This window comes from Ascaphus truei, chromosome 9 (assembly GCF_040206685.1).
Source record: "Ascaphus truei isolate aAscTru1 chromosome 9, aAscTru1.hap1, whole genome shotgun sequence".
NCBI classification, from domain to species: Eukaryota; Metazoa; Chordata; class Amphibia; order Anura; family Ascaphidae; genus Ascaphus; species Ascaphus truei.
In genome coordinates this window covers 61,708,257-61,729,706 of record NC_134491.1, presented here as the reverse complement: position 1 = coordinate 61,729,706, position 21,450 = coordinate 61,708,257, and the positions used below count along the sequence as shown (strand labels likewise).

At 45.5% G+C, this 21,450-nt stretch overlaps 1 long non-coding RNA gene across 2 annotated transcripts in view; it reads left to right on the top strand.

Annotated features, from left to right (window-relative positions):
* Nucleotides 1-21,450, top strand: part of LOC142502309 (uncharacterized) — a 96,682-nt gene that overhangs the window by 58,553 nt on the left and 16,679 nt on the right. For both annotated transcript variants that reach the window (XR_012803734.1, XR_012803733.1), the window contains exon 2: nt 11,530-11,560. This is a non-coding gene — a long non-coding RNA (uncharacterized LOC142502309). The remainder of the gene's footprint in view (nt 1-11,529; nt 11,561-21,450) is intronic.

The following is a 21,450-nucleotide window of genomic DNA, read 5'->3' as shown; positions in this document are numbered from 1 at the left end:
TATATGTATGTAAGTAGCCCCGCTCCTCGCTCACCTCCGTGGCGCATAGTGGGAGGTTGCAGGACAGTCGGGGGCCGCTGGAGCTCTGGGGCAGACTGAGGATACAGGCGGCGGCCATGTTGATTTTCACGCATGAGCAGTGTAGACATTGCGCATGCACAGAGGCTACAGTGTTGCGGTGGCCATTAGAAAAGGCTCCGCACGGGACTAAATGTGGCTTGCCACGGGGGGCCCGATAGCCAATAGGGCTCCAGGAGAGGAATAGATACATTTGAAGCGCTAGGCGCCTCGCGGTCAGTCGGAGCATGGACGCAGGAAGAGAAGGTAGAATCCAGGGAGCAGTACAAAGTAGAAACTAGGTCCTGAAAGGGTGCTTCTAAAGTTCCAAGGAGTAATCATAAATAATATCCAATAGTGATTCTTAATTCCAGTATAACAAGCAGAACAGATAGTGTATATGTAAGAGTGTAAAGTCCTTTATATAGCCCAATGTTGTGTGGTGTGCAGGTGGTAACTCAATCCCCTGACCGAAATCGAGGAGCCCGAAAGACAACAGTGGTGGATGATCGTAGGATCCTTTCCTTGGTAAAGAAAAACCCCTTCAAAACATCCAGCCAAGTGAAGAACACTCTCGAGGAGGTAGGCATATCATTATCCAAGTCTACCATAAAGAGAAGACATCCCGAGAGCAAATACAGAGGGTTCACCACAAGGTGCAAACCATTCATAAGCCTCAAGAATAGAAAGGCCAGATTAGACTTTGCCAAACAATATCTAAAAAAGCCAACCCAGTTCTGGAACAGCATTCTTTGGACAGATCAACCTGTACCAGAATGATGGGAAGAAAAAAGTATGGAGAAGGCTTGGAACAGTTCATGATCTGAAGCATACCACATAATCTGTAAAACACGGTGGAGGCAGTGTGATGGCATGGGCATGCATGACTTAGAATGGCACTTGGTCACTAGTGCTTATTGATGATGTGACAGAAGACCGAAGCAGCTGAATGAATTCTGAAGTGTATAGGGATACATTGTCTGGTCAGATTCAGCCAAATTCAGCTAAGTTGATTGGACGGCGCTTCACTTTACAGATGGACAATGACCCAAAACATACTGCGAAAGCAACCCAGGAGTTTTTTAATTCAAAGAAGTGGAATATTCTGCAATGGCCGAGTCAATTACCTCATCTCAACCCGATCAAGCATGCATTTCACTTGCTGAAGACAAAACTTAAGGCAGAAAGACCCACGAACAAACAACAACTGAAGACAGCTGCAGTAAAGGCCCGGTAAAGCATCACAAAGGAGGAAACCCAGCGTTTGGTGATGTCCATGCGTTCCAGACTTCAAGCAGTCATTGCCTGCAAAGGATTCTCGACAAAGTATTACAAATGAACATTTTATTTATGATTGTGTTAATTTGTCCAATTACATTTGAGCCCCTGAAATAAGGGGACTGTGCATGAAAATGGTTGCAATCCCTAAACGTTTCATACGATATTTTTGTTCAACCCCTTGAATTAAAGCTGAAAGTCTGCACTTCTATTGCATCTCAGTTGTTTCATTTCAAATCCATTGTGGTGGCGTACAGAGCCCAAATTATGAAAATTGTTTCAGTGTTCAATTATTTCCGGACCTAACTGTACAAACGCACACACAGACACGTGTACTGGGCTGAAGGAGTGGCTCAGTGAGTAAAGGCACTCTCTCCGAGTTTGAAGCAGAGCAGCCCGGTTGTAATCCTGGTGTCAGCTCCTTGTGACCTTGGACAAGTCATTTTATCTCCCTGTTCCTCAAGGACCAAAAAATTGCGTATATTTACTGCGCACACGGTTAGTGCTATACAAGAAAAAAATATTATTATACATACAGTGATACCCATAGGGTAGAATGACTCAGATCCATATATTCAATTTGCATACTGCAGAGGTTTTCAAACATGAAACTAAATTGTCACCTACAGTAAATAATAATTTCCGTACTGTTTAGACTCACACGCTCTGCAAAGAGATTACTTTTCAGGTGATATTGCCATTTACCACTGACAAACTCCATTCTTGCCCTTTAATGAATAGGCCCTGATGGGCCAGTGTAAACTTTTCTTTGCGCTGATACACCGACCGCCATGGGGTCTTCAGGGGCACAGAGGCAGCTGTCATCTGACCCATTAGTGCTGGATTTCATTTATTATTCCATGAATATATAAGTGAGGCCCTGATGGGGGCAAAGAGACGCCTTCTCTCTGAGCAGCATCAGGAACCACATTCAAGGATCAATACAGATGAGGTGTTGACCCTAAATAATTGGGAAGTTCCTCTTCCGTATCACCCAGATAGCGAATGGGGGGGAGCGGGGTTAACTCCTTCAGTGCTTCTGCTGGCCCCTCTGGGGCATTCAAAGGGTTAGACACCAATACTGGACATGTTTTTCAAAGCTTCTTGTAAGTAACATTTCAGATTCAAATGTATATTTTTAGATACACATACATATATACATACATATACACATACTGTAGATACGTGTGTGTGTGTGTGTGTGTGTGTGTGTGTGTGTGTGTGTGTGTGTGTGTGTGTGTGTGCGCGCACACACGTATTTAGATATACATATATTTAAATATAGTAAAGAAGTCAGGGCACACAATAATAATCCAAAAGATTGGAGTGGGTGCTGCTGCTGCTGCTGCTGCTAACGTACTAAACTACTATGTAGAAGCATCTTGAAAAAGGTTCCATTGGGAAGCCAAAACGTTGATCTAGTAAAGACACATTTATTGTATCATTTTGTGTGCCTGATTTTTGAACCCTTCTATATTTAAATATAGATATATGTAGTGTGCAAATAAAATGAGAAAAATGGGACATTGCATTAAGATGCATCTGTACGTGAGTGCGTTTGCATCGAGGTATATGTATATGTGTACACATATTTATTTATATATGTATGTATGGATAGGCCTCAAGATAGGTACGTAGGTAGATATAGTGGATAGGTTTATAGATACAGATGTAGCTACATGTACAGTAACCGTTATTACCTTCATTAACGCAGGATAACATGCACATTTCCATTTTCGATGGCACTTCTGGTAAAACTTGCGGTAATAACAGGATTACGTTAACGGGTGCAATAATGTCTGCTACGTCTATACTGTATATGAATATAGATACAGATGGACACAGAGCGATACACTAGATACAATAGTCCACAGAGACGTGCACTCACCAATACTTGAAGATTTATTGCAGCTCAATCAATGTTTCAACTCGGTCAGGGCCTTTATCAAGAAATGGAAAGAAAAAGTTGCATGGTGCTCTAAACAAAAATCACAGCAAGCAATAATGGTAACTTTGAATGTACAGCGGATTACCCCTCCAAAGAAGGCAAAATATTAGGCTAGGATATTAGATTACACCTATATACCTGTTGGATGTGTTACTGGAAAATAAAGTCCCACATGCAATGAGGTAAGGACAGTATACACCTGCCGGTGTCCAGCATTAGTACAACATCATGGTAATAACATGGGGTAACAGACAAAATCCTTGCAGCCACTTGTGGAAAAGGAGAGTAAAAAGGGCTCATTTAAGAGTGTAACTCACGCAATTGTAGAGCCTGGTATATCACTTCTCCTGGGGTGTACCGTGCCTCCGTTGATGTGGATGAACAGGAACAGAGAGAGAAAAAAACGAAGCACTGGTTCCACTGAAGTAAAAGTTAACACAGAGGTGCGTTCCCACAATAAAAGTTTAATGGATCAAAAGTACAAAAACAGAACACCTACGCGTTTTTGTACTTTTGATCCATTAAACTTTTATTGTGGGAACGCACCTCTGTGTTAACTTTTACTTCAGTGGAACCAGTGCTTCGTTTTTTTCTCTCTCTGTTCCTTTATCAAGAAACAAAGATGAACAAAACTAAGTGACTATTTAGTATACCCCAGAAAAGACACCAATAACACCTGCACTGTGCAGTGCTCTGCCCACTGTTACAGTAAGTGACATCACTGAGAACTGGGAATATTCACAGTCTAGGTTCGTCAGTGATTCAAATCCTCCCCTCGAGTGATGTCACCAAAATAGCAGCCAATCATGTCTGTGAAACAACGGATAAATAATAGCACCGTAGAGTGCAAAATAGTAAGAAAATAAGAAAAACACGCAGCACAACACTCAAAATGGGACTATGTACAAACAGTAAAGTAAAGTCCTTATGCGATAAAAATATCCACAAAGAATATGGAGGCATAATATAAGTAGCGGTACTGTCCTATTTTGATGAACAAGTATTGGAGATGCCATTTGCTGTAGCCAAGACATATAATAGCGTAGGTCTATAAGTCACCTAAATTGTATGTACCGGAGACAAGCGAAATTGGCTGATCTACAGTAGGTTCGTAAACTCCACACCACGGAGGGCTCCATAAGTATGTCAATATTCCTAAGTAATAATTTTAAGTATTTAATCCATCCCTTGGTTGATGTCGTCATATATAAAAGTTCATAGAAGTAATGAAGTATTAAATAAGTAGAACTGCAGCAATCCATCCAATTAACAGGAAAGCAGTGATACCGACCGTTCAGTATTACAATTAGAGATGGGCGAATCCGCTGAAATCGTTTCCCGGATTTTCGCTGGTGTTACTCCCATAATCCATTTCGTGGGGTAAAATCCGTAAATGGATATGGGCGGTTTCAATCCACACAGATTCATCAAACTCCACCATTGGATACAACCCGTGGACGGATTTGTAGAATCCAATCCGTGGATTCAGCTATCTGTTGGAGCAGAATACGCCAACGGATTGCTGAATCCACGGCTTGGATTCTACAAATCCGTCCACGGGTTGCGGAATCCGCGGGGTATTGGTAAAAATAATAAAAAATCCACAAAACACGAATCAACCTTTTTGACATTGATCTGCTGAAATTCGTGGACCAAAAGAACCGGACGTTCTGCTGTGGATCCAAATGAGCAAAAAGAAATTCGTCCATCTCTAATTATAACACAGTATGGCTGTAAGATAAAAACAAATGGGAGTCAAATCAAGCGACCAAAAGCCAATGAGCGTTCGCAGACCAGAGAGTCAATATGTACTGAAGTCAATATGTAATCACTGGACATTTTGTCTGAAATAGCTAGTGAGCCATAAATTGGAAGTCCCACTCAACTAAAAGTAGACTTTAGAGGTATAGTCACAGAGTGGTCATAATTCACTGAATTGATTGCTGTAGTAGACCAAAGCGGAATATCTGTAGTTAAACAAGCCAAACAACAGGTTCATGAGAATTGTACCTGTATACAAAATCCCTGCAAGCTCTAACCCCAACACCCACTATATCATATCATACAGTGGTGTGAAAAAGAAAGTACACCCTCTTTGAATTCTATGGTTTTACATATCAGGATAATAATAACAATAATCTGTTCCTTAGCAGGTCTTAAAATTAGGTAAAAACAACCTCAGATGAACAACAACACATGACATATTACACCGTGTCATGATTTAGTTAACAAAAATAAAGCCAAAATGGAGAAGCTGTGTGAAAAACTAAGTACACCCTTACTGCTTCCATAGGAATTAAGATGCTAAGTAGCAGTTTGCTGGTCTGGAGCATTCAGGTGTGTGCATTCAGGTGTGTGTTAACACAATGCCAAGGAGGAAAGACATCAGCAATGATCTTAGAGAAGCAATTTTTGCAGCCCATCAATCTGGGAAAGGTTATAAGGCCATTTCCAAACAATTTAAAGTCCATCATTCTACAGTGAGAAAGATTATTCAAAAGTGGAAAACATTCAAGACAGTTGCCAATCTTCCCAGGAGTGGACGTCCCAGCAAATTCACCCCAAGGTCTGGCTGTGCAATGCTCAGAGAAATTGCAAAAAACACAAGATTTACACCTCAGACTCTACAGGCCTCAGTTAGCATGTTAAATGTTAAAGTTCATGACAGTACAATTAGAAAAAGACTGAACAAGTATGGTTTGTTTGGAAGGGTTGCCAAGAGAAAGCCTCTTCTCTCTAAAAAGAACATGGCAGCATGGCTTAGGTTTGCAAAGTTGCATCTGAATAAACCACAAGACATCTGGAACAATGTCCTTTGGACAGACGAGACCAAAGTGGAGATGTTTGGCCATAATGAACAGCGCCACGTTTGGCGAAAACCAAACACAGCATATTAGCACAAACACCTTAGTCCAACTGTCAAGCACGGTGGTGGAGGGGTGATGATTTGGGCTTGTTTTGCAGCCACAGGCCCTGGGAACCTTGCAGTCATTGAGTCGACCATGAACTCCTCTGTACTGTATACCAAACTATTCTAGAGTCAAATGTGAGGCCATCTGTCCGACAGCTAAAGCTTGGCCGAAATTGGGTCACGCAACAGGACAATGATCCCAAGCACACCAGCAAATCTTCAACAGAATGGCTGAAAAAGAAAAGAATCAAGGTGTTGCAATGGCCCAGTCAAAATCCAGACCTCAACCCGATTGAAATGCTGTGGCGGGACCTTAAGAGAGCTGTGCATAAACAAATGCCCGCAAACCTCAATGAACTGAAGCAACGTTGTAAAGAAGAATGGGCCAAAATTTCTCCACAACGATGTGAGAGACTGATAGTCATACAGAAAACGATTACTCCAAGTTATTGCTGCTAAAGGTGGTTCTACAAGCTATTGATTTATAAGGTATACTTAGTTTTTCACACATAGCGTCTCCATTTTGGCTTTATTTTTGTTAAATAAATCATGACACAGTGTAATATGTCATGTGCTGTTGTTCATCTGAGGTTGTATTTACACAATTTTAAGACCTGCTAAGGAACAGATGATTGTTATTATGTCCTGATATGTAAAACCATAGAATTCAAAGAGGGTGTTCTTTACAAGTCTGGGAACAATACCCAGTTGGACGAAGACATAGACATCAGAGCCAGGATATCAACATGGAAGAATTGAGTGCATAGGCTTGGGTGTGACCCGGCCCCCGGATTTACCGGAGACAACCATGTCACATCCCAAATGCCAGGGTTAAAAAAGGGTTAAAAAGAAAGCCACCCTATAGAAACCTGAGGCTGATTACTATAAAGTGATGTGAGAGTGCCGATGGTACCCTGTCAGTGATAACAGATATCAGATTGTGTAACAGAGCAAGCTTTTAGAGAAAAACTGCATAATTTTGAAATGTATTAAAGTGTCCAGAGAGTATATCCAGTAGCACTCATGTTGCAGCAATCTTCTAGAAAGGTTACACCCGTGTAGTGATGGATTAACCATCTCAATGGGCATATATATCAAAGGGATAGCACTTTGTGTCCAGACTCTAATGTTGTGTGGCTGGTTGATCAGAGGACCTTTTCTTGTGGGCTTCACATATAGAGTAGCAATGATCTCCGTAAAGGTACAGTCAGTTCTACTAATGTAGTAGAGGCCACAGGGACATTTGAGCATGTAAATGATAGATTTACTATAACAAGTGTCTGTTGCATCTTATATTTGTATCCCTGGTTTGGTAGCGTAAAATTCTGTCCAGTAATGACTCCTTGGCAAGTACAGTAACACAGTTTAAAGGAAATTGAGGAATAAAAAAATGTGGGGGAATAAAGCCTGTCACGGGAGACCAGAACTTTTAACACCGTAACCACCGAGATCACTATCACCAGACAGGACACAATAATTGAATAAACGAAAGTTTACTCTGGCAAGCCAGCGAACACACAAAATACATAAACACAGTGAAACACTCACCAACTGGGGGCCTGGGGCAAGAAACTAGCCTCAACTAGGTGCAGGTGCAGGCTTCAGTTGGCTTGCCCTGGGCGTGTCCTTCCTACCGTCATACAAGCCACCTGTCTGGCCAACACAATTAACATACACAGAGACAAGGGACTGCAATCCCCAATCAAAAGTAGCTCAATACTACTTGCAAACTTCTTGTGAACGATTCAAAGTAAATTTATTGTCGAGAAACAGCAACAACGTTTCAGGTCCGAAATGGACCTTTCTTCAGATGCATATAATACATTGAAGCTCACTTATATAGCCAAGATTTGGCACCATCAATTAATCAACCGGAAGTTGATTTAATAAATGAAAATACATCATAATATACTAAACAAGTCTATTAGATCAATAAAAGAGCATAATAATGTTACATACATTTATAAAGTGTATACCAAAACATAACCAACCCTAATCGTGGCTCTTTAGGAAGACCTTCAATAAGATCTACAACAAGATCCTTACATTTTTACAAGCCATCAACCTGGAAGTGGCGGTAATGACCTGCATCGGGAAATGCAATTGAATGCAAATTCAGCAACCAAATGTCGCAAAGTGCAGGTCTACATCCAGTCTCAGCGCCGCTGCAGCCCAGCAGTGAAGACTAGACATGCTACGCACCATGAAATGCAAGGAAATGTCATGTGATCCAGATCTGCACCAAGAGACACGGACACCAAATAATGCATGATATTTATAACTAACACTAATCAAAAGTGACAGTGGCTAATAACCAAGCCCTTAATGAATACACATATAATAAAGTCTCTGCAATAACAATGTAAATTAAAAAATGATCAAACCACATTATTTGTTCATATAAACATAAAAGAAGCATCTGCCAACCATCTAAATATCTATACACAAGATTGAATAGAAACCTTAACCAACATTAAACTCCAAATGATATCCTACAGTATCATCCCAGCAGATTAGAATAGAGTAGAATGAAAAGGGAATTAATACAGAGAGAGAGCAGCTGGCACACTGGATCGTTCATACCTCTACTGTATGTCTAATAGTATCGCAAGTGAAAATCCGCCTGCTCTCTCTCTGCAGCAGGCACTCCTCCCTGTCGCCCCCTCTCTTGAGGGGACAAACAAAGTCTATAACCTGGAATTAGAGCTGACTCCCATTGTCTGACAACATGGCAGTTTAAAGGGTGTTCCTTCATTTTTTGGTGTGCCTCTCAGATTTTATGTTTGTGTTCACTCAATTTATTTTTGATTGGACAGAAAGTCTTGCCAACATAGGCTTGGCCACATGGGCACTAAAGTAGATGAACTACAAATGATGTACTGCACCGACACACTTTATTCGAGCAAATACCCGGTATGTACCTGGCAGATACCTGGAATGCGCCGCTCCTCACCTCTGACAAGCCCCGTTGCATTTGCCTTCCCAGCCTGGGTTCATGCCTGGCTGACGGGCGGCTGATCTGTTAAATGATAATGATTAGGATTTAATAGGCTGCAATGCTTCGCGTGTCTACCAGATGGCATAAATTCATGAATTGTAATGCAGTATATATATATATATATACTGTGCAGTATTGCAGCCAGCGGGAATAAAATGCTTCAATCCCTGCCGGAAAATAACTCAATGCACTCGGGCAGAAAACAGTCACAAACCTCAATACACCCGGGTATACCCGAATTCGTGGGACTAGCCGAGCTCGAATAAAGTGTGTCGCCAGTGTATCACAAGTATAAAATGCATTGATTTTCAAAAACAATCCTGGTCCTAGGATGACTAAATACCTGCCCCTTTGCCACAGAATTACAACGGGTGCAGTGTAGGCACGAGACAGTGCCACATTTCCTTGCTGATAGATAAATATGGGGGTGAGGTGGAAGAAAATACACACAGAGTGCACCGGGGATTACTATAAACCCAATAATAAAATGGATGTATAACCTTAATATAAAATAAAATCCTTCCAAAACAGGATATTGGTAATTAAAATATTTTATTCTTAATAAGGGCTCTGAATGACCACACAGATAACAGAAACAAGACAAGCGGTTCCAACTCCGCTATAGTGCTCTAGTGTACACACTCACAATGCATACACGAATAACTTACATACATTAAACATATATATAGACCGTCTGGTCTCAGAATCCACCCAACATGCAATGATAATCCAAATATTGATAGAATTCCAAAGTTGGGCGAAAAGGCTGAAATGAGGGAGACAGGCACTCACCACAGAGGCGCGAGCTGGAGCTTAACTGTCCAGACAGCCCAACTTTGGAATTTTTCTTCTGTTTTCTTCGGGTCTCCTATCGGGAGTCCCCATTTAGGAGCGTTTTGCGGAGGTGCTCCTACATACTCAACTGCAAGGGGAGACTGACTTCTAAAGAAGACCAGTGACAGCCCAAGCGCGGAAAGCTTACCGTATATGTTTTTCATGGGGGTGACGTGGTCAGTGTGGACCAAAGTCTCACGCAGATTGTTCCCCCATTTAAATGAGAAAAGAGTCCGTTTTTTTAGATATTCCTCTTAGTTTTGGATCGCTAGCCAAAATTTTCCAGTGTCGTAACAGACTGTTTCTAACAAAGTTAGATGCAGTCATATAAGTGGATACAACTGTAATCCTTTTAACATTTTCACTATGTTCCTAGTCTTGTTGTCTCGCAACAGTACTCTATCCATGGACTTTATTTTATATATATGGCTATCCAAAATGTTATCAGGGTAACCTCTGGTGGAAAATGTATCGGCCATTTCTGTCACATGAGCTGACTCAACTGAAGATTTCTCACCAACCCTGGGGGATGAAAACTGTTATATCCTAGAAGATTATTACAGTCAGTTGATTTAACATAAATATCACCGTATTATATGATCAACTTTAATAACTCTAACATTCAAGAAGTGTATTTATTTATAATCTTCTGCAAGTGTACATTTAATAGTGGGATATTTAATGTTCAGACAGTTAATAAAATCCATCAAAGACTGCATTAAACCCCTCCATAGCATGAAATTATCATCAATATGCCACCTCTATAGGGTACAATGTTGCACAAAGTAGTCCTCACGATAAACATACAGTACAATGTTCAAAATCATGCATAAAAATATTTTCATACTCCAATGCCACATTGGACTCCATGGTGGTACTCAGGCATTGCTGATACTACTTATCTTCAAATCAAAAATCATTTTTCATTAGTACCATTTCCAAAGATTAATATAGAAGTCAGTCTTATTTTTTTTTATATAAATCTCTATCCAAAAGTTTTTGGACTGCAAACAGACTTTCATGGTGTGGAATAGCGGTATAAAGACTTTCTATGTCTAATATTACTAAAAGTGTGTCATTGGTGATATCACCCACTCCATACAAGATGTTTAAGAAGCGCGTGGTATCCCGGACAAATTATTCCATCTGTACAATGTAGGGTCTCAATAAATTATCCACGTAGATGGCAAGCAGTTCAAAGATGGCGTTAGAAGCTGCTAATATAGGTCTCCATGGTGGCTTCTCTGGGCTTTTGTGAATTTTTGGTATAACATACAAAACTGAGCATATTTGGTTGTTTATTCATCAGTATAGCCACTGTCTTTGGATCAATAGTCTTTTGTTCCAAAGCATTAGCCAAACACATATCAATCTCAGATTTAATTTTAACAGTGGGATCACCAATCAATGGTTGATAATGTTTAATTCTTGATAATTGTCTATTTATTTCTGCCCGATAGTCATTCAGATTCCAAATGATCAGAGCCCCTCCTTTCTCCACAGGTTTGAAGACTATGGAGGTATCTTTACCAATGTAAGTATCATTTTATCACGCAGAGAGAAATTTGACTAATGAGGTTGCTTAACCCAATTATATATATATATCAAAGTCATGTTTAACCAAATTAGCACACGTCTCAATTATATTATTACTCCCTTCTGGTATAGATTTACTTTTTTTCTTGAACTTTTTATTCATCTGTATCTGTTCACTAGATGTGGAGATTCCCTCTCACACTCTACATTAATAATATTGTTAAGATTTGCAGGGGCATGGTTTACCTCAGAGCCTCAGTATGCCTCAAGCGTGAAAACATCAGGATCCAGAAGGTGTAGTCGTATCTGTAGGATTGAATAAAACACGTAATTCCAGCAATCAAATTAATTTAAACAGATCAATGTCACTTTGAAACCGTTCCCCATTATTTGTGGGTACAAATGTTAATCCCCTTTCAAGTACCTGTAGTTCTCTCAAGTACCTGTAGTTCAATGGGAGAAAGTACGTAAAGAAATGTTATATATTAATGTCTTTGGGACCGAGTGGTTCTCATTGATCTTTTTCTTCAGTATCCCCTTGATACACCCTTCGTCTTGGCCCATTAGTGATAAATGACCTGAGCATATCTAAAAAAGAGTCCAATGTTCTTGATTCTTGTATTATCTGAAGTACAATGCTTTGGCCAAAGGGTTAAACTAAATGACCCCTTTTCAAGAGAATATATAGGTATTGCACTGTGTATTTTTGTCACATTGGAAGTAGCTTTGGGCATCTTTGTTTGTTTTTTATCTGAAGTAGGGACAGCCATCCTGATGATGTAGCTGGGTCTCCCCATCTTTGCTGATATTGTCCTTAATGCAATTGTCGTCCTTGTCTGGGTTGATGTTATCTGGACCGACCAGTGTTATCATAGACAAGACCATTTTGAAAGTCCAATGTGTCCCATCTGAATTCTTTCAGCTTGCCCTGTTCCAGTTCATCTCTGTATTCTGTGATCACCATCTCAATCTCACGTTTAAGAGTGACAATTTTCAAAGTGTCAAGTGTAGTTGTCAGGATTTCTTCAATCTTAGCAATCTCACTCTTCGCAGTATTTGTTTCGCTGTGGAGACTCTTGATGGTCAGCAGCATGAGGTCCATTAAACATTTGTTCAGAATTCATTCCCATTGCTGGCAGAGCTCTTTATTTTGACTGCATAGAGTAGTTCTAAATTTGAACTGCAGTCCTTTTGGGATCCTTTCATTCCGGCAATACTTTGCCAGGTTTGAAGAATGGAGTCGATAGTTGGTGAGTTTCTTAAGGAGAAGTTCCAATCTTTTAGTTGAGCTTCCTAGGATCTCCTTAGAGATATTAAAATGACAAACCGAGAGGAGAAAGAATTCAGGTGCTATTGTAAAAATGTATGTAAAACCCCATTTCCCCTGGCCTTAATGCAACAGTTCCAAGCAATTGGGGAATGAAATGGGAAATGTAAAAAATATGGGGGACCAAGCCATCTGTGTGGCAAACACAACTAACATACGCAGAGACAAGGGACAGCCATCCCCACGCAAACGTAGTCACTGCTTACCTAGTTACATAGTAACATCTTGTGAATGATTCAAGGTACATTTGTTGTAGAGAAACAGAAGAAACAGTAACAATGTTTCAGGTCCTAAATGGACCTTTCTTCAGGGCTGTCAAAAATGCAGGCCATGGGCTGCATGAGGCTCACAAGGTGTCCCCATGTGGCTCGTGGCCATTTTGCCGACAGTCTCTGTGCTCGAACCAGGGGGGAGAGCTGGTAAAACTGTCCCAGCACCAGCCGCGACCTCCCGGGACTGGTAGTTGCATCCGGCTGCCGGGCCTTCTCTCCCCCTGCTGTCCTGCTCTCCCTTCCGCTTATCCTCCTCTTCCCCCGCCATAAGTAGAGCCTGCACGGCACCAGAGGCTCCCCTCCAGGTGAGGTGTGAGAGTGGAGTATTGTGTGGGGTTTTGTGTGCTTTTTTATGGGGGAGGGTGGATTTGTGGGGGAGAGGAGTTTTGTGGGGGTATTGGGAGGGTAAGGTTTTTATGTGGGTATTGTGGGGGAGGCAGGTTTAGTGGTCTTGTGGGGATAGGGGAGTTTTGTGCAGGCTTTGTAGGGGAGTGAGGGGTATTGTTGGGAAGTATTGCGTGTGTGTGTGTCTATTGTGGGGGACAGGCAGCTGTGTGTGTATTGTGGGGGGCGGGGGGGAGAGTGTGTGTATTGTGGGGGAGGGGGGTATTGTGTGTGTATTGTGGGGGAGGGGGGTATTGTGTGTGTATTGTGTGTGTGGGGAGTTTGGGGGGTGTATGTGTATTGTGAGGGTGGGGAAAAGAGAAGAGATGGTGTTAGAGAGGGAAAGAGTGTCAGAGATGTTGAGAAAAAGAGTGAGTTTGTGGGAGTGAGTGTGTCAGAGAGAGAGTGAGTTAGAGAGAGAGATAGTGAGTCAGAGAGAGAGCGTGTCAGAGAGAGAGTGAGTCAGAGAGAGAGAGTCAGAAAAAGAGAGCATCAGAGAGAGAGTCATTGTAACGGGTGCTAACTACAAACCAGACGGAACCGCAAGGCTGAGGTGGGGATGTTAGTGTAAACCGACCTCCAGCCGCAAGAGCACGTCTGGAGTGCAGAGTGATAGTCGTATAGCCAGGTCAGGGTTGGAGAAGTGAGGATAGTCATAATACTCGCCAACAGGACAAGGCAACAGATGCTTGGGGTAAGCACTATGTTCAGGAACGAATAATTATGCTCAGCCAATTTGCCAGAGGGCTGGCTGAGCATATAAAGGGCAGATGACCAATGAGCAGCTAGCAAGCAGTTGCCAGAGATTAGCATGAAACTTCCACTCGTAAGCAGGCGCCCAATGGTATAGCGGAGGCGGAGTGAGCCGCAGGTACATGTAATCCTGGGTTAGTGTGGAGTTAGGGATTAACCCCTCGTGTGCTCTTCGTGACACAGCGCCAGTGCGCGGTTTCCTGCGGGTGTGATGCGTCACCCGTGTCGTCATGGGACATGACCTGGGGGCGCAGCCCTAGCCCGGACCTGGAGGTATCCCCCTGTCTGATGATATGGTGCCTGAGGGTAGCTTCTCTGGTCTGTGGCACGTCACCTGTGTCGTCATGGGACCTGTCGCGGGTCGGGCCTAGCACCGATCCTCACAGTCACAGACTCCCTCCCCCTTTCTCAAGGCCACATTCTTGGATTCAGTTTAGAGCAGATGTGGCCAAATCCAGTCCTCAAGGGCCACCAACAGGTCAGGTTTTAAGGATATCCCTGCTTCAGCACAGGTGGCTCAATAAGTGGCTCAGTCGTTGAGCTGGGGGCCCAATGCTTCCCATCCTGGAGTGAGGTCGGAGTGGCAACAGCTGCTTTACAATGAGCACTATTCTGTAGCATCCCCTCCATCTGCTGGAAAAGCCAGACATACAGAAAGCGTGTTCTCTGTGGGGAACTGTACTGCAGATGCAACGACAATTATTTTAAGAAAGGGAAGGGGGGAAAAGCATTACACGTCTTTTCAAAATAAATAATAATGAGTGTGCTAGGAAGAAAAAAAGGAAAGCTAAGTGCTATGTAAGAAGTGATCTGCGTTAGTCTCCCGCGGTTTAATTAACAAAAGGTTCCATAAAAGCAGTGATCATGTTGTTATACTTATTATGCTGGCATTAAACTTTGATTTTGAATAAAACAACAAGAAAATGGGGTATCAAATACTAAATGCAGAAGTACAGCTCAAAATAAGGTTCAGCTAACCACTCTGGCAGAGGAAGGGTTAAGCAAAATGTAACGGATTTTCTGACCTGGCCTGACCCACCCAATCTCATATTGGCCCCTGTGGTCTAACCAGTCCCCATTACATGGTCGTGTCTGGTGGTGCACCTTTTGGCAACAGGACTCCTGAGTCTCCCACATGATGTTGTGTGGGGATTGCCAACCCAGACAGGCAGCTGAGGTAGTGTTAGTGAGTCCTACCTATATCCAGTGCAGCGCCTCCATCTCATCAGGATCCCTGCGTCCGCATGGGAATGATTCTGATAAGGAACTCCTCCGTGGTGCCATCATATGTAGAGTAAGGTCAGACTCACACATGAAGATGTCCTGAATCAAGGTTTCTTTGTTGTGGCTTATGGTGCGGGCCAACTGCCCCATACAGTGAGTTATTGTCAGGAATCGGCGTTCTCCTCGCTCCCCACACAGAGCACTCCCTCCCCGCAGGGAGCCCCTGGACACACAAAACAATCCTGCCTTACCGGCCTCCACGGCTCCTCGCCCTTACCGCCGTCGCGGGATCACTCCCCTCGGCGATTCCTCTGCTCAGCACCGGGCGCGCCCACACCCTCCTGCACGCACACCTGCACCATCCACTGGCTCGGTTCACACGCGTACACGAGTTACGGAGCACTCTCAGTCTGCACACTCTTATTCCCGTCCCCCGGACCTCAGGCTCCGCTCCCGCACACTGCACGGGCATACTCAGGATACTAACAAGACTCACCTGGCCTGTTATGCCTGCACCAATCTGCAGTGTCTCCCTGTAGCTCTTCCTGTCCCGCCTCCGTTCCTAATTGGACCTTCCTGCTTTATCTAGCTCCTCTCTGCTCTCAGTCTTTGCTCGACATAGTCTCTGTATGGAAGTACTTCAGGATTCTCTCAGTGTTTTCACAGGTTCTGACGCGGCTCGTACGACTACCCCCTCTGGCTCTCGATCTCGGCACTCCTTGGACAACGCTCACTCTGGTAACCCCTTGAACACGGCTTGGACAACGACCTATCTCCACACTCCACTCCCTGACTTCGGCGAGGCATCCTTCACTCTATCTCTACAACCGGTACCGGCAAGTATTGTCTACCTTACTACACCTGGCCTGGCAACGCTTCATACCACACTCCGGACACGCTCCCTTTGCTGCGGGTGCGTGTATTACCACTTCCCCCTTCAGCTCAGGGGACGGGTCTGGTCTGCGGGCATCACCGGTGTAACAGTTATCTAGCCACACATCTTGCTGTGTTATCCTTTCAAAGGTATGCCCTCCCAATAGAGTGGGATCCCCTCTCCCCTCAGGGAGATCACCCCTGTGCCAGGTCCCTGGACACAGTATGGCGTTGACAGCTTGATGCTGATTAATATAGAATGGGGCCACTAGTTACAGCACTAATGGGCCTCTTTCTCCCAAGTCTCAACGCAGACTTGCTCCTTACTCCAACACACTAACTTTGAGCAGTGCTGTGCCTTATATATCTGAGGAGGCAGGCACATCTCTGATGTCACTAACGGTGGACTCAGAGTATGTAGCCACTCCCCTCCATACATAGGGCACCTCACCAGGGTGTGAGGGCAAACCTCCATGATTACTGCTGGCATCCCTGCAACTTACCAGGTTTACTGCCAGCAGGAGAGAAAACTGCAGACCATTTTACAGCATGGCTAGATTCTCCCCCTGGTGAATCCCAACGGCCCGTCTGGGACCTAAATTTGTGTACCTTCTCCGGGAAACACTGTAAAATGCAAACATAATCAGTTACAACATTATTAAGTTCACAGTAATTGCATCACACAGAGCACTCTCTGACCAGCAGGGGCACTAACTCGCGCAACATCTGTCCTGTTCCTCCTAATAATAGAGACGGGGATCGGGTTTCTTAACTTCCCGACCACCCATATCCAGGACCATTACGCTATACTCGCGCGGTAACCCACTCTCAGGCCTATACACTGCTTTGTCCATATAAATGCTTCGCCCTATGCTCCACACTCGCATGAGTTGAGCAATTCTTTCTTCCGCCTTGCGCCCAGTAATAGCACCACCTCGGTTTACCATATATTGTTCAATGGTTTCCCGCAACCACCTGTCCCTGTTATCCTCTATCTCCTGCATGAGGTGTTCAGGGACATAAGGATATTCCAACCCATGGGAATTCTTGTATTTCGTAATGATGGCCCTCTCCGCCCTACTGGCCCAGATCAACCTCGTGTTGCCCGCCTTTCCCGGTAACACCCATGATAGGGGCTCATTCGGTTCTACCAGATCCGTCAATTTACTGGGACCCATAGGTTCTATGATATCGTGACGGATCTGGTACCACCGTTCTTGTAATGCCTTTATCCGTTCCTCTTCAGTGAACTCCCCACGGGCCCAAAAATAGTCAACTACACCTTCCTTTTCTAGTAGAAACCTAGTGCGGTCGAGCCATGCCTCGTAACCCTCGAATAAGGGGGCCCACCACCGGGTCTCCCTAATCTCTTCTGGGGCAGACTCTATCGAATCCCCCTCCTCCGGTTCCCCCCAAAAGGACACCCCGGATGTCCCGGTAGACCGGGAATTAGGCCGCCCCACCCTCTTGGGCCTAGTTGTGAGGGTCATGCTCACTATGCTAGGGCAATCGCTGGATACAGACACTTCCCGCGAATACCCCCCACCCACCAACCCGTCATCGGAAGTGAAACTTTCCAGTCGCTCCCCAGTCCGTTCTTCGGAGGTGCCCTGGGACCCTCCAGACATTTCCAAACTTGAAGAGGACCCACGGGAAAACGTGACCGGTACTGGGGCTTTAACTAGGGCATGGGGCTGGGCATAAGGGCGGACGGTTGGTATCCGCGGGGTTCCGACCCGCTCTCTACCACTACATTGTCCGGAGTTGCCGCAACGGCTCTCCGTTGGTCGGGTCTCACCGCTCTCGACTTTTCTCAATGTCTGCCAGCTCTTCTTTGGTCCGGGCGATCGGGAAGCACTGACTGATCGGTGAGGCGCGGTCATCTCTCCGGTTGCTCCGCCACGCCCACCGGAAGTGACGTCCTCTACGGTGCTAGATGCTCCCTCATCTTGGGTTGGGTCCCTGTGGATGGACGTTTACAGAGGTACACACTTGGAGTCGTTTATAATGTGAAATTATAATAAGGCTTTATTGTGCCTTTTCCTTTTCATCAGGAAATTCATCCAAACAAGGGGGGGGAACAAAGCTTCTAATCACTTGGGAGTATTTCTAGTGAAATCCTTGCAATCAGTTCACATCTCCATTAGTTAAGCTTCTCCCAGCCCAATCACATAACATGAAAATAAGCAGATATAAGCAGTCTCTTAATACTGAAAGTCTTATCTGTTTCTTGGAGGGAAAATCTTCACTGTCCCTGCTTCAGCTCCCTTGTCTCCAGGGTTGGTCAGCATACAGGTTTAGAAGTTTTCCCTGTGTCTTTAAAATCAGCTCTGTGGTGCAGAGCTTAAGACTGGTCAGCTCCAGAGATCTGGGTTTCTTTTGGTCACTCTCTCCTGTGACTCAAGAACCTCTGCTCTGTCTCCACAGGTCAGCTCACACATGAGCAAAGGAGGAGAGACTTCCTGTCTCAAAGGCAGGCTTTTTCTACTACCTGTACTCAGTCAGGTGGTGCTAGTTAATTTTCTACCAGCAGTTAACCACCACACTGCTGGATTAGAGGCACCTTTGTGAACAGGGATAAGTCCCCTGTTACAGTCCCCAAGCGGGACCTCTTCCTCCAGCACGACATCCGGAAGTTCCGCTTGTCTCTGTCGCACCGCCTGGGCCTGACACCGCCCGTCCTCCGTCGATGTCACCTTCGGAGCCTGGTAGGAACAAGGACTGCTCTTACCACTCCGTGGAGTTGGTGTGGATCGACCCTCGCCACTGGAACCGCCGGCCCACGGAACCGGGGGACTCCGTCTCTCCGTCTTCCGCGGCACTGGTGATACTCGACTCTTCTCACCGACAACTCCGGTAAGTGGCACTTTCCTCCCATTACCGCCACAGGAGTTTGTTGGTTGCCGGGTCACCACTGCAGAAGACGCCACGGTTCCTCATCAGAGGAATCCAATCCCGTCTTGCTTGGGGGCACCCCCCGGGGTGACCGCCGCTTAGGTTCTCGGCCGGCACAACGGCTGATAGTCGCTTTTTCCTCGGGCTCGGTTTTGGCAACCGGCCCAATCCCCATTCTCCGGGATCCGCAGCTTCCCTCCAGAGCGTGCCGGGGAGCTCTGCCGATAGCATGGCCGCATCTCCCACTACCTCGACGGCCTGGATTGGCACAAACGTAGGAATAGGCCACATGTATTGGAGGCCACATTGCGGGCAGCGGGCAGCGTGCAGCTGTACCCACTGTGCCACCAGGTAGTCTGCACTGTAAGCAAAGACATGCCACCGTCTCAGTGCCCGCCACCCGGATCACCAGGAAGCCTCCTGGGGCCGAGTAGGGTTGGGTAGACACCATAGCACTTTCTTCCTGCTTATAGGCCATAGTCACGGTGGGAGGCACTCGCAGCAGTGGTCTGAGCAGCGTACCGGTTCCTCGTGACTGACGAGCAGGGGTTGAGTTGCCAACCACTCCCTTGACTAGCTCCACCCTCATCTGGCAAAGCTGGAAACCACCCCCACTGGTGGAGATTAGGGGAGGGTCCCACAATTTTATAGGATGTCCCGGGATTAGTGCTGCACTTTTCACAGTCCTGGGGGGCGCGGCTTCAGGTTTCGCGCCACCACCCCCCGAGCACCACTCCTTATTTGGCGCCATCCCCGGCCAAGTTCTCTCAGTCTCTTTGTCTTTTCCTCCACCGGCAGCACTAATTACAGGAACTACTTTCTGTAAGGGCGCGGCCGGCTCACCAGCTCCTCGCTCTGCTGAATCCGTTCCCACTGGGCATAATTGGAAACCACTCCCCCTGGTTGAGATTAGGGGCAGGTCCCACAGGTTGATTGGGTGACCCAGCACTGGGGCTGAGTTAGTCATTGTCCATGAGGGTGCGGCTGCAGCTTTCGCGCCATACCCCCCATCAAGGTGGGGTTTTCCTGTTGGCGCCACTCCTGGCCAACTCTCTGTAAGTCCAGTATCTGCAGAATTTTCTGCACTTGATCCACGTGGTCTCCCAGGGAAGCGGGAGCCGCCATTTTGGTTTGCACTGTCAGTCTCTTTGACGATTGAGGTAGCGTTTAACTGTTTGTATGCCGACTGACAGGCAACTTCATCATATTCTCCACATATCACTGTAATGTCCTCCTCAATGTCCTCAGGGGTAGTACCCCTAGGTCCCAGACAGGACAAAAATGGCGCAGCCACAGCTTTCGCGCCACTCCACAACAGGCTTGCCAAAGTCACATCATAAGCTTGCTCTTCAGCGGAACGCACACCACATGCGCTCCCTCCATCTGTCTCCGTCCGCCATTTTGGACCTTCCGCATCGCCCGGATCTTCCAGTCTTGCGGTCGCCATTTGGTTGCTGTATTTGCGGTTATTGTACGTGGAGCTCCTCTCTGCGGGGCAGCCGCCACACCGGTACAATAAAGATTACCTTGATGCACCACCTTGTGTACCTAATGTAGGCTGGACTCGTGTTTGCACTACCTCAGGCTAGGCTCACTCTTTCTGTGTCTGCTGTATCTCCTTCCTCCCAGTCTGTGCTCCCTTCGGTAAGTGATCTGGAATGGGCTAGAGTACTCTGGCTCTTCCATGCAGTACTTGGGCGTCTACCTACTGTTGGCTAGCCTAGCGCAGACCCTCTCCAGAATTCCTGACCTCGTTAACAGGCTATCCCTTCAGGCATCCTACCACTAGCACTACCGCAAGGTGACTAGGACAGCAGTAGCCCCTCTCCAAACCTCCAAATCCTCTCAGGCCCCTAGGTCATCCCTGCGAGCTGACAATACTCCATCAGCCCCCTGACTACCCCTAGGTCCGTCCCAACACAGCACAAAGTGGCAGCATACACTCTCCCTGTTTCCTAGTGTGCCTAGAAAAAGCCTGTCCTGTTGACAGGTCTCTCAGCAGCGCCTCCAAATGTAACGGATTTTCTGACCTGGCTTGACCCACCCAATCTCATTTTGGCCCCTGTGGTCTAACCAGTCCCCATTACATGGTCGTGTCTGGTGGTGCACCTGTTGGCAACAGGACTCCTGAGTCTCCCGCATGATGTTGTGTGGGGATTG